Below are 6000 nucleotides of genomic sequence, written 5' to 3' on the forward strand. Positions count from 1 at the left end.
GTTCAGATTGAATTTACGTGAAAGACTCACATCAGATTAAAATTTTCAAAAATTTTGTAATTTTCGTAAAAAAAATACAAAGTGTGCTATAGTTTTGTTGTGGCTGTACTAATCCATATTACTAATGCTTACCTTCTTTTTTACATGTATTGATAATTAAAATTTATATCTAAACTTAACTAATGGTTTTATCGAAACAGTAACTAATTATCCAAAACTATAAAAGTTTTAATAATGACACAGCAAATATTCAACACTGTTCACAGTTTGCAAAGATAACTGAAACTGTGTACGATATTTGCTTTTGTAGCATCAATGCTCCTCACACGTGACATTTGGACAAGCGCACATATGACTTATAAACCAGAAGGGCTGAGTTCGTGCCACTGCACACTGGTGCGTAAATACTTGTTTCACCCGAATAAATATACATTTTGTTGATTTAAGTTCGATAAGGAAACTGATATTAAGTAAATTATAAAAAAATTCACAAATTTTACATGCTCAATTAGGTATGTGTGATGATTTGCGTATTAAGAATAACTTGCTGCTTTTGCTGAGTAACCCCTGCTTTTGTTAAATAGACCCCTGGGGGTCTATATAGACCACTTTGGCGACCGCTGATCTAAACAACAGTTAATAAAATGTAATTGGAAGAATTAAATTATGGCTTATTTAATTCTAAATACTTGCAGTTTTTCACTAGAACATCTAGTAAACAGATTGAAATTTATGTAACACATTGTTAAAAATAGAATAATTTTACACATTATTTTGAATTTTAAAAAAACATTAATTTATATGGATTTGTATGGCTATCACTTAATAATAAATAAACTGAATCAGGCAAACATACTGTGATATCATTTATCATTAATTTATTATTTCATTAATTATGGTAAAATACCTAAGGTTTTGTATTTTCCTGATGTTATGCTACAATTTATTGTTATAGTTTCTAATTGTACTAAAGAATGCTGTGAACTCTATTTTTTATTTCATCTATTTTATTAAAAAATATTTTATACATATCAACACACTTTGTGTATTTTGTTTATACACCAAAAAGTTACATGAGATAATCTGGAAAGAATTTATTGTGCTGAATGTTTACATAATTTATTTTTTGTTGAGTGAAATCACTATATTTAATCAACTCAATTGTTGTGATAGAGTTCATTGCTATTCCCTTTGAATGTTTGATTGTTTTTATTTTCAAAGCTAAATAAATTTTTCCTATGGCATTGAGGATTGTTTTTTATAATTTCTATTTTGAAGTTTTTGTACTTATCTGCTTTATAATTAGATGCAGTAATTCAGATGAGTCTATTTAATATTTTAAAAAAGTGTTCACATAAGTTTTGATACAAAATTAAAGCGTGATATCACTATTTAGAATAATTTTATCATGTTGTTTAAACAAGTTTTGTTGTATCACTTAAAGTAAATGACATTGATTTTAATTAATTCTGTTTTAAACTTTATGAAATGAAGATTCTAACTTACGATGCTGAATCAGATATAGTTATGTCATGTGTTAATGAAGTGTATGTTAAGAGAATAATTGTTCAATAATATGCAATGATGTTATCCATTATAAAGAATACTACATTGTAAGTTTGTTATAAGAATTAATTCTTTTTCATCTATTGTGTTTTACTTTTAGAGTTTCTGTTATAGAAAAGATTATTATTAGGGTGGCCATGGCCACCCACCTGAAATTAGGGAATTTAGATAAAAACCTGGAAAAATCAGGGAATTTTAAAGAAAAGCTTAAAAAAATTTTCTTAGATATTTTTTTAATTTCACTAATTTAAATTATTTACTAATTTTCTTAATTTAAATTATTTCATCCATTATACCCACATTTTTTAGACGGAAATTTATCTCCAAACGGTAAAAATGTCATCAACTCAGCTACACTTTGCTTGCATCAAAATTTGCTCAATTTTAACCCTGTTAAACTAGAATGCCACATAAAATTCTCTCATGGTTGCTAAACAAATGTAGAAACCTTTAATCTCTATGGAGACTATGGGACTGTAATTTAAGAAAGGCAAAGATTGTGCTAGATGTGGAAGAAGGGGCTAGGATATTTGCTTCTGTTTTAAAATTCTGTCCGTGGGCTGAAACCATTTATGGCTCAAGTTTGTTCCGATGCTTTGGTGGTAGTTTTGTTCTATTTTGACGAAATGCTTTTGCATTTGTAACTTAGTAAAATTCTCCAAAAATTAGTTGATTATAATTTAATAATAATAGATTTTATATTGCATTTTTTTTCTGAAAGCTTTTGTGTTCCCATTCAAAGAAATCTGTAAATTATTTTTCTCAGCAAACAACTAATCACACATTTCTTTACAATCGCTGAACAGCAATGTTTGTTGACAAATTAAGTATTACAATTGTTGCATTAATGCTAATTTTTTCTATTTCATAAAAGTTTTTTTTTAGAATTATCTATATATTAATATTTAATTTAACTGTTTTGCTGGTAAATATTTGATTTTTAATTCAAAGTTCGAATTGTATAGTTATCACTATATCGAAAGTTCGTAAATGCTGCTTGCATTCTAGAGATATTTCCAAAGCTATCCCTCCTTTTAACCTAAAAAGCTGACAAAGACTAAGGAATATATAGGAAACATATCAAATGATGTATAAACATAAAATATAAATGCAGGGTGTTCCAAAATTATCTTTACAACTTACCTTACAAATTATCTTACAGACTGGAAGTGCTTAGGGCCACCAATGGTGTGCATGTTGAAGTGTACTAAACAAAACTTTATTAGTTGCAGTAATACATGCAAAAGACAGAATATAAATATTCGAAGTTATGAATTTTTGATGCTGTAAAGTGAATTTTGGAACATTTTTTAATTCATATGTGTTTAGTCAGAAGAAGGAAAATGAAACTTAGTGTTTTAGTTGTTCGCTGTTCAAGATTCTAGTTGTTAAAACAATTACTAACTATGCTAAACTAAAAAACTGCGTGTTTAGATTGAAATTCTTTAAATGTTTTAAGAGGACGCCATACCGATGAAGAAAATTTTGATCACAAATTCTTTTCCTCCTTCATTACTAATTTAAAGTGAGTTCAGACAAACCTAGACTAAGCCACATAGTTTCAAATAGTGAAAAGAAAATTTTAAAATATACAAATTAAAATAAATTGCAAGAAGATTACTCAACGGTGAAAGTCTCTTCCAATAATTTGTTTGCATTTTTAAATTTTGAAGTATTTTTTTCAGCAATTGAAACTTCATGACTTACTCTAGGTTTGCCTGAATTTATTCTTTCTTTCGTTTAAATTAGTAATGAAGGAAAAAGAGAATTTGCGAAGAAAATTTTACAAAAAGTAATTAACAAAACCTATAAATTAGCTTTTATTTTTCCAAAATCAATAGGTGAGAATGTTTTCAGGTGAACATGTTTACGGCGCCATCGGAAGATGTTCCATCGGTAAATATGTTACTCATCAAAGGCAGGAACTACTTAGCTAAAACAGCATAAGAATCTCTGCTTTAATCGTGCTGACTCAATATCTTAATTCGAACGACAAGGTGAGTTTTCTTGGGATCCCAGTTCGAGCGGAGAAAGTGACTCACCGTCAAATTTGTCATGTTTTCGGTATGTTTGTGTTATGGTCCTTCAATCTCTTCACGGATTTCTGACAAAGCTTTCGAGATTTTATCTGATTTTGGCGACTAAAATTGAGCTCTACCTGATGAAACCGAACGATGAAGGGGATGAAATCCATTGTTTTCAACTGCACTACGTACAGGGCGCAAAATAAAATATCACCTTGGAATCTATTAATTAGATTTTCACGGATCCAATCTTGCAGGTCTTATCATAAATTGCTAATTAATTTATGCAGACACTATTTTAAGTAACGGAATCTATCATAAAAAAAAGAACTTTCCTTAAATAATTTTTTATAATCGTCGTTTTACAGCCGACCGCCAATTTTGGGAATACTACCACTAATGTTCAACTCTGTAGCCTTGTAATTTTGAACTTATCCAGAAGACAAGGAAATTCTTTTATTAGTATACCCTCAGAGGTATGATTTGTTATAGGAACATGGAGGACTTTGTGACTCGACAGATTTACCGTTCATCAGTCACCATTTACTACACGGGGAGTCTTTTTTTTTGTTGACGAAATCAGGTTTTTGATTTTTAAATTTTGGAAGTTGGTCGTAGTCTGGAAAATATGGTCCAAATAAATAATAGTTTGGCCATTCTCAAATAGTGAAAGAAATGTAATGAGATATGCAAAAAATTTAATTAAGATTACGGAGAAGAAACTTTCAATTTTTCTCCAGACAAAATTATAAGCACCATATTTTCCAGATTGTGGCTAACTCTCATATTTGAAGAATAATAATGTTTATTCAGAGAAAGTAAATTTTTGTATCAGATCTCGTAATTTAAAATATCCTCTGTACAAAGTAATTGGCATATTTAACCTTAACCTCGGAACCAATAATATTACATCCTTCATGCGGAAATCCGATAACTAGACAAAAAGCTATTAAAGACTACCGGTTTTTTTTTAATTTCAAGTTCTGTGTACATAAAATAACAAAACAAATATGTTTTATCTTATTGAGCTTGTGAGAATGCAGAGAAACATAAAATTAAAACATGCAAGTTTATAAATTTTATCTCTCCCTTTGTACTGTAATGAAAAACTGATTTGAAACTTTGATTGAAATTATCGGAATAAAAACCTATGCAAAATATTGGGTCAGTTCCACGCAGGGGCGTTCTTCGCGTTTTAGCGGCCCTGAGCGAAGCAGTGAGGCATTTTATCAGAGTTGATCAAAAACATGTTTTATTTTAAAATATATCCATTAAGCATTAGAAATACTTAATAATTGTAAGGAAAGAGAATCAATTTGTGGAATGAAAAGTAAATTAATTTAGATCAGAAAGCATTTTTAAATTTAATTACTTTTGGCAGAAGAAGTCACTATTCTTTGCAGTACTGTATAAGTGATATTTTCTACATAAATCTATGATTTAAAAAAAATCATAATGACCAATCATAATATTATGCTATTATAATTTCAAAACTTTTTGTCTTCATCATAGTTTTCAATGATGAAGACAATCTTTATTTTGTATTTTACCCATCAATTACAGTCTTGCTGTAAGTAATTTCAAGAAGTTGGCTACACATTTATAGAAATATTCGGAATCTATATTTGCAAAACATGTTTATCCCTAAACAATCGACTTTAGAGATTTGACAAAATAATGTTTCGTAACGCAATGGTGTCTGCACAGGAGATTGTAGGAAAACAAGAAATTTCATTTACAGGTTCAAATATTCATCTAGATAGCAGATAGATAGTGAACTTGGCGTCGCATCTTGGCAAACAGTTACGAACAAGCAATGGAAAATTCTTTGGGTATTGTGGTATCTCCACTCCACGGCAATCGCTATCACTAAAAGAATATAGCCAGCAAAGGCATGCCACTAGCCAGTTACTGAGTCACGGTGGCTCAGGCGATAGACCGTTTGCGTTCCAATGCGGCGAACCGGGTTCGATCCCCGTTCGATATGAATTCCACATCCGGCTTGCAGTGAAGACGGTGCTGACATGAAATATCCTCAGTGATAGATGGATCATGGGTTAGTCCCTTTGCCATCAGGCTAACCGTGAAAGGAAATATCTAAAATCGCGCAGTTGTTATATCTAAAATGTTTTATCAACATAGTTGTTATATCTAAAAATTTGATCCAATGTAACATATTACCATTGGGTTCCAATGGTAATAGTCTCAGTATTTTGTACTGTTTATTTCACTCTGTGTTATTCAATTTCTGGAGAAAAAGATTAAGTTATTGTACTGAAAATTATCAAAACACGTCAAAGACAATTTTTCAAAATATGAACATAGAAAAAGTTTCAATTTGAAATTGAGCATGCAAATTTTTGTAGTTATTACATTAAGTAGTAAAGGAAAAAAAACAACACACTACAAA

Source organism: Parasteatoda tepidariorum, chromosome 4, assembly GCF_982258835.1.
Source record: "Parasteatoda tepidariorum strain Cologne lab strain chromosome 4, Ptep-v5.0, whole genome shotgun sequence".
In the NCBI taxonomy this organism is placed as follows: domain Eukaryota; kingdom Metazoa; phylum Arthropoda; class Arachnida; order Araneae; family Theridiidae; genus Parasteatoda; species Parasteatoda tepidariorum.